Raw genomic sequence first — 16,386 nt, 5'->3', positions numbered from 1 at the left:
ACTTCCCGCAATAATGTCTAGGCCTAACGATTCGTGGTACACAGCTGATCTGAAAAATGACAAAAAAATGCATGTAAATGGAGAGCTACTAAAACAAATACAGACAAACAAACCTATAAATCTGCCCTTCGAACCTACCACTGTTAAAGATCAGCCTGAAGGCATTTCCTTGTCAACCAAATAGAACAAGCAGGCAATTCCTCCAAAGAATTATTTAAAATCTTAAACAACTTTGCTAAACCTCAAGCCTGCTTAGCGGCCATCCCTGCTTCTCAACTACTCTGTGACACCTTGCAAGACATTTTCACACTAAAATGGGCAATATTCACAATGGTTTTAATTTACTGAGTAATGCACCAGACCTTTCTCTAACCAATGGGTCACCTCAAACGACTGCATCAGTAATATTGGAAAGATTTAACCCTATCTCTAATACACAGATGCATGACCTGCTGCATAATGCAAAATCTGATTCTCCTTCTGACCTCTGTCCCCCTTATATCATTGCCACTCTCTCTTCTCGCTCCAGTTATCACAGTTCTATGCAACCAGTCCCTGACTCAAGCCTCTATTCTGCAACATTGGGAAGCAGCCCAGGTTACATAAATTCTGATAAGAATAAATGCAGACCCGAGCAATCCAGCTAACTATTGCCCGAAATTCTTCCTCCCTTTATTGGGTAAAGTTCTGGAGACCCACATCAACAAACAATTGTCCTCGTATTTGGAGACTTATGGCCTGTCGGATGCTTCTCAAACAGGTCACAGACCTTCCCACAGCAAGGAGACGACCCTTCTTGACTCAGCAGATACTGTCAGGCTATCCCTTAATGCTGGAAATCCAGCCATGTTGGTTTTGCTTGATCTGTTGGCGGCATCCAATACCATCTCACATTCCATGCTAACACAAAGGTTTTGAACAGATTGGCATCAAGGGCGCCGCACTCAACTGGCTGAAGGGCTTTCTTATGACAGGGTCTAGATTGTCTCTATTGGCCCTTATCACTCTAAACCACCTGCTTGGACAAGAGGTCCCTCAGAACTGCTCCTTGAGCCCCTCACTTTCTCACAATCAATGTGGTCCCACTAGAAAAGTTGGTAAATTCCTGCGGGTTTGAAATACTCTCCTATGCTGATGACACCCAACTAGTTATCTGATTCGGGTATGACATCAAGAATGTCAAACAGCAATTTGTTACTTGTATGAGGAATTTGGATGTCCCATAATTGTCTCCAACTGAAAAAACTGGCAAAACTGAGATTCTTTTGTTTGGTAAAGCCCAACTTTATTGGTCGAATGACTGGTGATCGGCTGAACTTGCTACGCCCCCTGAGCCCAGCAGAACAGCTAGGAATTTGGGTATACTTTTGGATGACACTTTGTCCGTGAAAGACCAGATCATCTCCATCTACAGTACCTGCTTTGGTACGCTGGTCCTTCTTAGAAAAGTCTTCCAATGGCTTCCTATGAATTCTCAGAAGACACTCGTCAGGAATTAATCATCAGTCGCCTAGATTACGGCAATTTGTTCCTTTGCATAAACGAATCTCTGGTAGCTAAAATGCAGGTGGTTAAAAAAAATCACTGTCTGAATGGTTAACAACCTGCCTCCACACACTCCGTCAGCCCTCACACTTAGAGCACTCCACTGGCCAACCATAAAAAAAGAGCACTGTTCAAACTCCTTTCCCTCACCTATAAATCTAGGTCAGGATTAGGCCTAAAATATCTCCAGGAATGATTTACCCCATACCTCCCTGACAGTAAACTAAGGTAACAAAATCAGCTTCTGCTACAACCTCGATGCATTCACACATCAAAATATGAAGACCAGGCATTTTCCGCTTCACTGGATTAAACACCCGCTGTTTATTTGTCCGTTTTAAAAAACATCTTAAATGTGGGTGTTCAATCAAGATGATCTTACAACGCCCTCTCATTTCCTGCCTGTTAAAGTGCTGAGATGTCCCTTCTCGGACAAGTTGCACACTATATCAAAACACAATTAACATAACCTAGGTTGAAGAGGGATGACTGGCGCGTGGTAGTTTGCAGTGCGGTTGATTGGAGTGGAATAGATTGGAGTGGAGTAGATTAGAGTGGGGTAGGGTTGGGTGCGATAGAGTGAGGTTGGGTAGATAGCAGTAGGATGGGCTGGAGTGGGATAAAGTCAGGTAGACTAGGGTAGAGTGGGGTAGATTAGAGTGGAGTGGATAACAGCTCTACTGTCCCGTACTTGCTACAGCATGTCCACTTGGGAGGCCCTGTCCCTTGCAGTGGCTAGCAATACAAGATGATGAAAAGAGTGCTGAATCTTTTCAAACACCCACTCCCAGGCAAGAGCTCTGCATTGAAACCATCTTTCTTTTGCTCACCATGCCATCCCAGTTTGGACCCAGCCATATGCAAATCAGTCTTGATCCTGCTCCCATGGGAACAGTTTGTTCTGAACTGACAGGCCAGGTCCTCCCTGGACCGGAATCAAGCATCCTGGGACCGGTTTTGGAGTATTACCCCTCATCAGCCAGGCTAGCTTGAATCCAGTGGCACAGCAAGCAAGGGATCCACATCTGGGCATACCCATGGGCAACGTCATCTGTGCATTTCAGCACCTCGCTGCCACATATGACATGCATAGAATACATATCTACCAATGCTTGCAGTTGTGTCATGCCCTCAAAACACCCCTAGTGCAACAGCACACCTTACCTGATTACAATCCTGTAGAGGCATTCATCACTATGGAAACACACAACAAGAAGGTGATTTTTCAATTGTGATCAATAACACTATTGACTGCATGCTAATGTTTGTGAGCCTTTTATAAGCCGCTTCTTTATATTCTAATGGTCTTCATTTTCTTATAATTCTTGTAACATTTTGTTCCCTTCATAAGATCACCTCATGAGCAGCGTTTCTTTTAGTTACAACTTTTTCCAGTGGACTGGTCTTTCCATATCTCATGGTGAACTTCTCCCAAGTCAATGACATATAATTCTACATTAATAGGCAGTATCCCTGTCTGTAAACAAAGTGGTGCATAGCAAAGAGTTCCTGCCTATATCCCACTTGTGACTACGGACCAGATGAAATCTTATCTATATTTTCCTCTGCAGCACTCACAGCACTCACAGAGAATTAATTTAATACGGTCCAGATTTAATATAGTGCGCTTCCTGGTCTCATATCCTAGCAAAGCTTTTCATGAATCTGAGCTCGTGTCCTTGTGACTCAAGCTCTCCACAGAATACACTTACTTTCTTTTTCTTTTGCTAGCGAAAGGTTTTTGCTCCCACTCTTGAGCGCCCAAAATGTTAGATTATGTCGACCCGCTCTGCACCAACTGCAGATGCTATCATCCCAATACACCTGTTTGATGGTGTATACATTTCTCTCTGCAGCTTTTAGACTGTGAAAAATGATGGGGAAGTTAACTGCCTATTATACTCTGGTGTTATGTGTGTGGGGGGATGTTGATTGGTTATCGGTGAAACGTGATAAAATTGCACCTTTTTGTATATTAATTGTGGTATTTTTAACATTTGCACAAGCATGTTTTAATGGCAATTTCTTTTAAGTTATATGCTGTATCGTATTCTGTATTTTAAACATGAATCATGGCTTTCGGTGTCTTTGCTTTAATGCTCATATGTTTTTTTTATTTTCCTATCAATCAAATAAAGCTTAATATGACTACGAAGAAGTGACACACTTCTGCTCTTTCCCTGCACTGGCACAATTTCAGCAGGTATGCACCAATGCAGACACCCTAACAGTGCAAGGGTGTCTGCGTTGTGGTCAGCATACTTTTTTGTGCAGGAAGGGGTCCCTTTCTGCAGAAAAAAATATGCTTTAAGGTAATTTTCTCTTTGTATGTGTGCTGCAGAAATATTTCAAGAGACAGTAACTCATTATATTGAATCTTTTTTTTTTTTACGAAATGGGCACCGCATTTCATTTATAAGATCATTTTGTGCTAACAGCGCACACCAGGTACTTAACAGAAAATAGTAACGTTCTGTATGTGTTAATCTCTAAGGATGGCACTAGTTGAGAAGGATAGAGTAACATTACCCACAGTTAACTGAGTTGGGATTAACAATGAGCAGTTTTATTTTTATTGTGAATAGAAAATAAATAAATACACTGATCCTACCTACAAAAATGTAATGTGCACTTAAGGATATTCTCCAATAGCATTGTTTTCATACAAATATATATGCACGCTCTCTTTCTCGGGTGCCTTCTAAATGTTTGCATTCATTTTCTTGTTTATCGTGACAATCACTTTGCCTTGTGAGAACTTCGACACATAATATTGGGTTATCCATACTTTGAAATCAGGTTGGCGTTTTATGGGTAACAACCCAAGAGGCATAGATAAGGAGGCGCAGAGCCTGTGTGGGCTTGGGAAGGCTCTCACTGCCTGACATCTTTATGAATGGTATCCATGGTAGGTCATGAAGGCACTGCAATGCAGAGATGGGGAAGCTGCCACGCCTCTCACCAGAAGCAAAGAAGAAGCTGTGTCAGACACAATACTGAGCGGTTCTTGTTTGATAACAGTAAAACAAGCTGCCATGCAGTGCATCCTGTATGTTCTCCCATCCAGCAGTGCATGCATCAGTCTGCTGCTTTGTTGCTTTCTGTTCACTACAGGCCGAAGCAACAGGGTGAGGCTTATTTGCGTGCTGGATAGGTTTATTGACACTCTGCTGCAGTGGTCTAGGATGCTATCTTACCTTTTTAGCCCGCTTAATGCCTCAACTTTAGAAGGCGGCCACCCAATGAGAATGAAATAGACATTTTAACTAAAGCAAAAACAGTAGTTCTGTACAGTTCAGTACAGCTGAATATGCAGGCCAGACCGATTTGCTTTGCCAATGCTTGTTGCATTCTAAGGCTTATTGTTCTGCATTTAAAATTGGAAAAGCTGAACTACAACTTGCAAAACTTTAAGGATAGTACCAGAATTTTATAGGAGACTCTATGAAAGCCCATCCTGTATGCACTCAGCTTCCCATTTCAAAGGGAGAGACTTGCTACAACCCAGTGGTGAATCACACAGACAGCACAGAATAAAAGCCAAATATATTATCGGAGATAAAATTCAAGCCAGCGAAAAATTGCAAGCGCATCCAAAGTGTGTTGTAACCTCTTGCAATAATGCATGCGTACAGATTGTCTTTAAAAAAAAAAATATCTACAGATTTGAGATGAGACATTTTGTATTTCGCTCGAAATGTAAAATGTTGACAGAGAGACTGCAGTCATTATTTAAAAATCGTTTCTTAGAATGTGGTGAAATGATGCTTTTCAAAGACCTGAGACTGGGGGTCCCCTTTCTCCATCTCTGCATACAGGACAGTATAGAAGAGCTTCGTCAGTGTCTCTTCTCTGAAACAGCCCTTCCCCCTCCTGTTGATGTGCGACTGCCGGGCTTCTTTTGTCATGCCTAAAGCTGACGAAGAGGTGTGAGTGCGGCCGTCCCAGGCAGCTCTGAATGTCAAAGGGCCTAGACCTTGACACTCCCAGCTCCAGCCGAGGCACGTTCACCCACTGGCACCGGTGTATGTGCATTTCTATTGAGCAGCAGCACTTCTCAACAATCTGGAGTCACTGTCTTCGAAGTCAGCACAGCGCACAAGCTTAAAGCAAGCCATTCTGAAAATGCTAACATTTATCAAACATTTATCATCCTTTAATTTATGTGAAAAGGCCGCCACACCTGCTACAAAGACAAATGTCGAACACAAGAAAAGTATATTTTAAAACGATGTGGTGATTTCTTTCCAGATTCAGTGGCAAAGCCAACAGTCCTGGCCTTAACATGCATTCATGCGCCGATGCTAGCTGCATGCCAATGTTTGTGCTATTTCGAAGCAAGTACTTCATGGTTTAATGTTCTTGTTCTTCATTAAAACATACCCTTACAAGATCCTTAAATATGCATTTATTTTAGTGACAGATTTTTTAGTTGAACCTTTCATAGCTCATGGTGTTCTGCCTAAAGTAAATGAGTATGATTTCACAGTAGTAGACAGAGGAATGCAGTCTTTACTCCGCAGGACGGCTTAACACAGTTAAGTACTATGCAAGACATTTTTGGGAACTTTCCCACACAATAGTTTATCACGAAGATAATTATTTTTTAAATGTCACCAATATTATGTGATTAAAAAAAGGGGATTTTAGGGAAATGGAATGGGTAAGTGTTCAGGGTGATACAAGTCTTAAAGGGGCTTTTACGGTCCCAGGGTGGGTTAAGGTACAGGATAGTAAGTATAGTAATAGGGTTTTTAGGGTTCAGGGTTGGGTAAGAAAACAGGGAAATACGTTTTTTTGGGGTTCAAGGGCGGGTAGAAGGAAAGGGAAGTAAAGGATTTATAGAGTTCGGGGATAGGTAGAGGAAATGAGAGGTAAGGGTTTTTAGGGTTGAGGGGCAAGTAAAAATACATTGAGGTAAGTGTTAGGGTTCATGGGCGGTAAGACGTAAAGGGAGGTAAAGGGCTTAAAAAACGAAGGGATGAGGGATTACCGCAAAAAAGAAAACATTCAAAAAAAGTAACAAAAAAGAGGATGTTGGCGGAGTAACCCCCAATATAAAAAATATTTACATATTTTCCCCAATGGAAAAACAAGTGTGTGTGTATATGTATATATACATATATATATTTATATAGGAATATCAGAAAATACCATTGCATTGTGTGGTAAAGGAATGGGTGGTAAAGCCCTGTATTACACCATGTTGTTAAGGCCAATCCATTGTAAAGCTTGCGAGATAAAGGCCTGTGTGGTAAAGAATGTTATTTGCAGGAAGTTTCCCTGCCTTTACATGAGCAATGGCAAAGCCAATAGGTCCAGCATTCAATGGCAGCCTTTTAACTTTGTCAATGCTTGTTTTTTGGGAAACCCATTGTTGGGGTAGCTGCTAGGCAATGTCCTTCATTAAAAAAAAAACACAAAAAATGAGGCTAACAGTAGAATGAACAGATTTTGAAATCCAAAGCTGGGGATTACACAAACAAAGAAGGACTACAATTCTACATCGGCCACGCAACATAGAATGACTTATCTGACAGTGCTCAACAACACAGAATGTAGCACCAAGGGAACTAACTGGGATCTTTAAACATAACATTAGCTATGTTAACTAAATTGATTTCTGCTACGGGATTCTTCAATTTCTGTACTGCAACACAAGAAACATGGGGGCAGATTTATGTCTGCTGGCGCATCTCTGCTAATCAGCAGAGATGCGCCAGAAGAGTTGAGACGCATCTGCCCACCCGTGTGCCACCACTGATGCGCCGCATTTACAATGCGGCGCACCGTGGCGCTCGGATGGCCAGATGCGTGACGCATCCCCCGTCGGAAAGGCGGCGCATTGCTGGAGTTGCGTCGCAAGCGCGACGCAGCTCCAGTAAGTCTCGGGGGTGCCCTATCCCTAACATGCTGCGTCAATCCTTACGCCTGCTTCAAGCAGGCGCAGGGTTTTGATGCAGCATGGCCTTAAAAGTGACTGGGTGAAATCTTGTAGATTTCACTCAGCCACTTTTAGGAGGCGTTCCTGCGCCGGAACGCCCCCCGCGCCGGAATGCCTATATGTGGCGCAGAGCTTCATAACGTGACGCATCTCCCAGATGCGTCACATTATGAATACCCCACACCATGGTGCAGGGTTTACGCCGCCGCTGCGTCACGAAAGTGACGCAACAGCGGCGTAAATGAGGCGCAAGTGCCTCATAAATCTACCCCATGGTCTCCCTCTGAGGTCTGCCAGCCCTGTCTGAAAACAGCAAGTGGTATATTTAGAGAATTTTACCTGGACAGGTCATAATTCTTACTGCATTTGCCACATTGTCCATCATCCGCTGCATAATCTGCAGATTTTACCCCCTCCAAAAAATCAAGTTGCTCTGCACTGAGCACAAGAAATGATAAAAGTACCTTACTGGTTGCTCATGGACAACACTGAAACGCTTCCACATAGGATCATAACAAATACAGCACTCTGTCAACCACACACACACCCACTGTGTAGCATGCTGCCATCTAATAATGTGCTTCAGAACCCCTTATAGGATATGAAGCACTATCTATGTGTTATAATACAATACAACAATAGCAGCACCCCAGTGCTTTGTGCTGGGAGCAGTCTGCAGTTGACTTTTAATTCGTTTGGGCAGCATTCCCACTGTACCAGCTGTACTAATGTTAGCAATGCTCCTGTGCTCTCTTCTGAGAGCCTATCTCACAGAATACTAACCCTTATGTAACCTGGGAGCAGTTTGCAATGGGTCCTCCGGCCCATGTGCCCTCGTGGAGTGCTCCTGGAGCACTAATGGCTGCTGTGGTCTTGTGATCCATGCTGGGAGGAGGATGCAGTGGGCTCCTGAAGAATATGAGGCCCTGTGCTCCCTGCACCTGCTCAATCCTCTTTTCTGGATTTTCCAAGCATTTCTCTCAGTAGAATATATTTTAGTATATTCAGCAAGTGAGTGTCTTTACCCTGTGCAATGCATTACAGCATTATGACGAAGCCCAATCGCACCTCCAGTCAACAACTGGAAGATGAGAGTGAGCCACACATTGACAATGCATTTCACAGTTTCCATTATAACACTGGAGTACACAATATCATAAAATCCGCTAGTTGAGGATGTAAATTCAAGATATGGTGACCATTGTGACTGTGTGACTAGCTAAAATGAGTGTCTGCTTATTATCAATGATCCATTTTATAGCTTATTGTGAAACACTGCCTCTGGTCTTAAAACCACCAGTGATGGATGGCAGGTCTAACTTGGTTCCACTGTACACAACAACACTTTATGCCAGTCTAGGCTGTTCCACTCTACGCCACTCCACTCAGCGCTGTTCCACTCTACGTCACTCCACTGTATGCCTTTCTAATCTACGGCACTCCATTATACCCTACTCCACTATATGCTATTCCTCTGTATGTAGCTAAACTCTGTCACTTCACTCTATGCTATTCCACTCTATGGGACTCCACTCCATACCACTCCACTATACTGTATACCACTGTACGCAACTACATTGTATGCCACTCCACTGTATGCTATTCCACTGTATGACACCCAACTCTATGCCACTCCTCTGTACACTATTCCACTGTACGCCACTCCACTGTGCCCTAGTGTGTGCCACTACACTCTACACCGCTCCACTGTACAACATAGTAGTGTACACCAATCCACTCTATGCCACTACACTCTATACCAGCTCACTCCACGCTACACCTCTAAACTCTATGCCACTCCACGGTAGGCCACTCCATTCTACACTGTTCCACTCTACTGTATGCCACTCTACTGTACGCCACTCTACTGTACACCACTCTACTGTACACCACTCTACTGTACACCACTCCAGTCTCCGCCACTCCAGTCTATGGCCCTCCTCTCTATGCTATTCGACTGTACACCACTTGACCGAACGCTATTTGATTCTACGCCACTCCACCTAGGGCACTCCACTCTAACTTATTCTACTCTATGGCACTCCACTCTAGGTATTCCACTCTATTCCACTCCACAGTATGCCACTACACTCTACTCTATTCCATTCTATACCACTCCACTCTACGCCACTCCCCTCTATGATATGCTACTCTAAGCTACTCCACTATATAATATTCCTCTCTACGCCACTCCACTCTACACCATTCCACTCTGTCATTTCACTCTATACCACTCCACCCTGCAATACTTGACTCTACTCCACTCTACAGTAATTCACTCTACCCTATTCTGCTCTAAGCCACTCCACTGTACGGTATTCCACTCTACTCCACTCCACTGTATGTCACTCCATTCTATGCTGTTCCACTCTTGCCACTCTTTGCCACTCAACTTTACACTATTCCACTCTATGCCACTTGGTCAGCCGAAGGTGGATGGGGAGGGAGTTCCAGGTCTTGGCTGCCAGGTAGGAGAAGGATCTTCCTCCGGTGGTGGCTCTGTGGATGCGTGGTACGGCGGCGAGGGCGAGGCTGGTCGATCGTAGCTGGCGGGTGGGCATGTAGAAGGTCAGGCAGCTGTTGAGGTACTTTGGGCCCAGGTCGTGGAGAGCCTTGTGTGCGTGGGTGAGGAGTCTGAACGTGATCCTCTTGCTGACGGGGAGCCAGTGCAGGTCTCTCAGGTGGCCGGAGATGTGGCTGGGTCGGGGTATGTCCAGGACGAGTCGTGCGGAGGCGTTCTGGATGCGTTGGACTTTTTTCTGAAGTTTGGCTGTGGTTCCGGCTTAGAGGGTGTTCCCGTAGTCCAGTCGGCTGGTGACGAGTGCCTGGGTGACCGTCTTCCTGGTTTCGGTGGGGATCCATCGGAAGATCTTGCGGAGCATGCGAAGGGTGTTGAAGCATGATGATGAGACGGCGTTGACTTGTCTGGTCATCGAGAGGGAGGAGTCCAGGATGAAGCCCAGGTTGCGTGCGTGGTCCGTTGGCTTGGGAGTGGCGCCCAGGGCAGGGGGCCACCAGGAGTCGTCCCAGGCAGAGGGCGATGATCCCAGGATGAGGACTTCCGTCTTGTCTGAGTTTAGTTTCAGGCGGCTGTTCTTCATCCATTCGGCAACGTCTTTCATCCCTTCCTGGAGGCTGGTTCTGGCGGTGGCGGGGTCGTTGGTGAGGGAGAGGATCAGCTGGGTGTCGTCGGCGTAGGAGATGATGTTGAGGTTGTGTTGGCGTGCGATGGCTGCGAGGGGGCTCATGTAGATGTTGACGAGGGTTGGGCTGAGGGATGATCCTTGTGGTACGCCGCAGATGACTTTGGTGGCCTCCGATCTGAATGGGGGAGGCGGACTCTGAGTTCTTCCGGCGAGGAACGAGATGATCCCCTTAGGTGCCTTCTCTTGGATCCCGATGTTGCGGAGGGGCTGTACTAGGGTGCGGTGGCAGACAATGTCGAACGCTGCAGAGAGGTCCAGGAGGATGAGGGCTGCTGTTTCCCCGTTGTCGAGCAGGGATCTGATGTCATCGGTGGCTGCAATCAGTGTGGTCTCGGTGCTGTGGTTGGCTCGGAAACCGGACTGCGAGGGGTCGAGGGATCCGTTCGTCTCGAGGAAGGCGGCGAGCTGTCTGTTGACGGAAAAGGGAGGAGCGAGATGGGGCGGAAGTTCTTGAGGTCGGTGGGGTCCGCTGTTGGTTTCTTCAGGAGGGCGCTGAGCTCGGCGTGCTTCCAGCTCTCCGGAAAGGTGGTGGTGTGGAAGGAGGTGTTGATGATGTCCCGTAGTTGGGGTGCGATGATGGAGTCGGCCTTGTTGAAGACGTGGTGGGGGCAAGGGTCGGCAGGTGATCCGGAGTGGATGGTGTTCATCGTGCGGGTGGTGTCTTCGGTGCTGACCGGGGTCCAGGCGCAGAGGGTGGTGGTGGGGGGCGTTGGTTCGGCGGTTGGGTGCGTGGTTGGTGCGCCGAAGCTGTTGTGTATGTCGGCGATCTTGCGGTGGAAGAACGAGGCGAGAGAGTCGCAGAGGTCTTGTGAGGGAGTGATGTCATTGTTTCCGGCGCTGGGTTTGGAGAGCTCTTTGATGATGCTGAATAGTTCCTTGCTGTTGTGGGGGTTGTTGTCCAGTCTTTCTTTGTATGCTGTCTTCTTGGTGGTGCGGATCAGCTGGTGATGCCTGCGGGTGGCGTGCTTGAGGGCGGTCATGTTGTCTGCGGTCCGGTCGTGGCGCCAGGCTTTCTCGAGGGGGCGGCAGTTCTTCTTGGAGTCCTTGAGTTCGTCGGTGAACCAGGGGGATTTCTTGCTGCCGGGTCTGCTGGGAGGGTTCTTCAGTGGTGCGAGGTCGTCGGCGCAGGCGGTCAGCCACTGTGTGAGGTTGCTGGCTGCTTCGACTAGTGTGTTGGAATGGAGAATTTGGGCAGGACTGTCAGACCATTCCCATTTAACCTTGATATATGAATTAGTGAGAACTCGGCCTAATGTACCCAGATGATGACTCCGAGTTGAGGCCCTGGGGGATTGAGCCTTCCAAACAATTCTTAATGAGGAGCTGAGTGTACATTTTTACATGAAAAGTAATAGGGTAGGGTAGGGTACTAAAATATCATAATTACATATTGTCCTATTTTAGTATTGAAGCACAAATATGGACAGAAATATCAAAAGGCAAGTATATATAGGTAATTATAGGTTTATTATTCTTAACTCTACAGTTCAACTAAATGTATGGCAATTAAAAATTATAAGTACAGTCACCTGCCCATAATCAGGGTTTTCAAGACTTTTCAGACACTGAATTTGCACCAATCACCCCAAAAATCATTGATTAAGATAATCTAGGCAAAATCAATCTTCATGGCCTCATGGGTGAACAGAGAAATGTTAGATTCCTGGCTCATGATGGAAGAGCTGAATGCCTCATTAAATTGGCCTACAAATAGTCTTCTATGTGGATAGATTTGAATTCCCTATGTAGGAAATCTGATGCTATTAGATCCATCACCCATTCAGAAACTATTCGTTCGGTTTGTCACAATACCCCACTGCAACCAAAGACAGAGAATGCAAGCTCCCATTAGAAGGTAGTTTTAAGTCGAAGACAGGAAAATAGGCCCAGGGCATGGCCACAGATCGTCGCACTAGATTGAACACTACTAAACATATGCTACTTTTGTTTCTTAGACATGTATATTTTAGAAAGATTTTGTCAGAGTCTAAACAGCGATCTCAAAATAATTTGGTTAATTTTTCTAGCTTCCCCCATGTAACTTCATGACCCACCCAGGCTTCTTCATAGCCTTCCTAGATGTAGAATCCTGGAGCTGGGCCTGATGCAGCAGCAGAATTGTCACGCCATACCATTCCTGTGGTGGACTTATTTTCGCTTGAAGATTCTCTACTGGCAGCCAATCCCCAAAGTGCATATGAACTGGTCCAGAAGAAAATATACCCCATGGGGCAGATTTAAAATAAATACATGAAATGCAGCGCAGCACCCGAAGAGGTTGCAGTACGCTGCGTGACAGGGAGGGAGCAGGAGATCTCCATATCTTTTATATGGCTATTTCCTCCCCTCTCCTTAGCGCCGGCACTGATTTTAGCTGCCGAGTGCCAAGCACACACCTCAGCGCCATAGCACGAGGGTGTGTGCATGAGTCTAGCATCGGTTTTATACAGGAATGGTACCCTTCCTGTACAAACACCATGCCTAGACAAGTTTAAACGTTTTTCACACTGTGTATGTGTGCTGCACAGTGCAGCACGTATGCAAAGTCGGAAAAGAAGAAATTAAAACATTTCTCCTGTTAGCGCCTCCTATGAGGTGTTCTTAACTTTTAGCGCAAAACCCTGTCTGCAATTATTTGTAGATAGGGTTTTGCCTCAAAAGGCATTGGTGGTTGTATGAGAATGCCCATGTACCCCCCATGTAACGCCCTGTTGGGGCTAAGTAAAGCTAAGTAGTGCTTCTCGCGGATTTGCACCACTTTTAGGGCACTTCCAGCACATACCAAGTTTTGCGGAGGAAAGTAAATTCCCCCCCAAAAACTTTTGTGCTGGTTAGCATCACTTTTGTGATGGTAATCCAGCCCAAAATGTTTGAAAATTTAGCCCAATGGAGCAAATGTTTTAAAACACATAAGCAACGCAGTACCCAAAGAGGCTGTGCTGCGTTGCATGACAGGGATGAAGCAGGAGAGTACCATATCTTCAGAGATATGTCTCTCTCCACCCTCTTCCTAGCACTGGTGCTGATTTCAGCTGCTGAGCACAACGCACATACCTTAGCGTCATAGCGCTAGGGTGTGCGCCTGTGTCTAACATAGGTTTTGTATAGAAAGGGTACCTTCCTGTACAAAATACCATGCATAGACAAGTTTAAAGGCTCTTTCCACTACAAAGTCGGAAAAGAAAGGAAAAAATAAAATTAATTCTCCTGTTAGCGCCTCCTTTGAAGCTTTTGGTGCAAACCTGTGTCTACAATTCTTTGTATGTAGGGCTATGCGTCAAAAGGCATGGATGTTTACATGGGAATTCCCATGTACCACCCCTTTAAGGCCCCCTTGGCGCTAAGTTACGCAAAACAGTGCTTTGCACATCTTTCACTTCTTTTAGTGTACTTTCCAGCACAAAACAAGTTTTACGCTGGAAAGTAACTTTCCCCCAAAAAATTTTTTGCTGGTTAGTGTCAATTTTGTGATGCTAAACCAGTGCAAAATGTTCTATCCCTATGGGAAGATTTTCAAAAAATACACGCAATGCAGCACCCAAAGAGGCTGTGCTCCATTGCGTGACAGGGAGGGAGAAGGAGAACACAATATCTTCAGAGATATGCAGGGCTTGAAGTGGGATGAAATAACTGGGGTGTCCCTTAAAGGGGCGGGCCAAGAACGTGGCTTAAAAGACTTAAGCTTAAATTCTGTGCTTAGTGTAGCGCCCGACTTGTATTTTGCTGTTTCTGTCATTGCAGCCAGATATATGATGCAATAAGTAACATCACACCTACAACAAGTCAGGACTATTGGCTGTGTCAATGGTTGTTAGTTGCATAGGATAAATAAGCAGCAACTATGACTTGTATATAATATTGAAAAACCTTCCACTTAAAGCTCTGGTGACACCACAACAATGTTGCTGCTCCCGAGTTTCAAAAAGAAAAGGGAAATCCAGAGAGAAAATGACTCTCTTTAAAGGATTTCCCTTCCCCAACAACGCTCACCTGGCATGACATCATGCTGTAACTTCTCCACTAGTGAGCAGTTTGAGCACGCGCACATCGATGTGCTGCTGTCACTGCAGTCCGGGAAAAACAGACCGCCTGTGCCAGAGCACAAAACAGAGACTGATAGAGACCCGTTTCGAGCCCCCCTTTAAAAAAATGCAGGTGATCAGCACCTGTGAGACACAGCCAACTTAAAGCCCTGGAGATATGGCTGATTCCTCCTCTCTCCCTAGTGCCAGTGCTAATTTCAGCTACTGAGTGCTACGAACACACTTTAGTGCCACAGATCCAGGGGGTGCGCGTGAGTCTAGCATAGGTTTTGTATAGGAAGGATACCCTTCCTATACAACCTACCAGGCTAGACATTTCTCTTGTTAGCGCCTATCTTGGAGTGGTGTTAACTTTTGGCGCAAAACCCTGTCTACTATTCTTTGTGGATAGGATTTTGCGTCAAAAGACAGGGATGGTTGCACAGGAATGCCCATGTAACGCCCCCTTGGCGCTAAGTAATGCGAAACAGTGTTTCGTGCTCCTTTGCGCTACTTTTAGGGTATTTTCCAGCGCAAAACTACTTTTACGCTTTCAAGTACATTTGGAAAAAAACATTTTGTGCTGGTTAGCGTCACTTTTGTGATGCTAACCCACAACAAAATGTTTGAAAATCTATTCCTAAGTGTCCTTGCAACACAAAAGAAGAGCAAACCACTTGTGAAAAGTGCAGACAAAAACCGAATGTAGTGATAGTGACGATACACTGGCCTCTAACAGATAAAAATCACTATTTAAACAGAGTTTTCGTTTATTTGGATTTCTATCGTGCAATGTAATTGTAGCAATTTAAGAAACAACCTGTACAAAACCATAGTTAAAGATAAAAAGCTATTGAAAAAATAACCAGCATGTCAAATAACTGAAAATTTACAATCTGAGAAGGGCTTAAAAATATCAGACCCTTCCTGTGCAGCGTTTTTATTATTCTCTGCAAATGATTGACATGTGCTTCTAAATATATCCAGATATTCGGTTGTTTTGCAGACATTTAGTTTAAAATTACATGGTTCTTTCGATTCCTGTTAAAAGAATTCGAAAGGCTCTGCCCAGCCTTCCTGTGCAAAGAAAAAAGAAAGGGCTCAGGGCGTTTCCATGGTCAGCCAAAGATGTGCAGATTCACATATCTGCATAACAAAGGGCCAAGTAATCAACTTTGCTGATACCTGCTGGCCGTGACTGTCGGAGATTGGGGGATGGGCGCTCCTGCAGCCTAATACACACACCTTAGCTGTGTGAGCAGACAGAGCAGGAGGCCAAGAGCAAGTAGCAGTGGGTGCGCCTTGCTGAAAGGCTGAAGATCTTGTCAAAGCTTTTTTCTCTCTGCTCACAGTAAAGATGCATGTCTGTGATTACAGCAAACACGTTTGTCCAAGCTCACGAAAAACACGTAAAAAGTATTGTTTTCAACTGCAGTAAATGATGAGCAGTAGCATTCCTATAAAGGCTACAGCAGCCTACTTTGGACATTAGAATCCTGGTTCGAGTCCCATGGTTTGCTAAACCGCCCATGATTATGGGAAATTATATTTATTCTCTTGGTAGTGAAAAAAACACAGCCCAGCCATGTAATGTCCTTGAGTCAAGTTCGCGCTAGAAAATAAAAATGCCAATAGCTGAGGCACCCTCGTGATTTAATAAGGGCTAAGC

This window comes from Triturus cristatus, chromosome 1_1 (assembly GCF_964204655.1).
Source record: "Triturus cristatus chromosome 1_1, aTriCri1.1, whole genome shotgun sequence".
Classification (NCBI taxonomy): domain Eukaryota; kingdom Metazoa; phylum Chordata; class Amphibia; order Caudata; family Salamandridae; genus Triturus; species Triturus cristatus.
The sequence above is the reverse complement of the archived record's forward strand: the minus strand, read 5'-3'. Positions refer to the sequence as shown.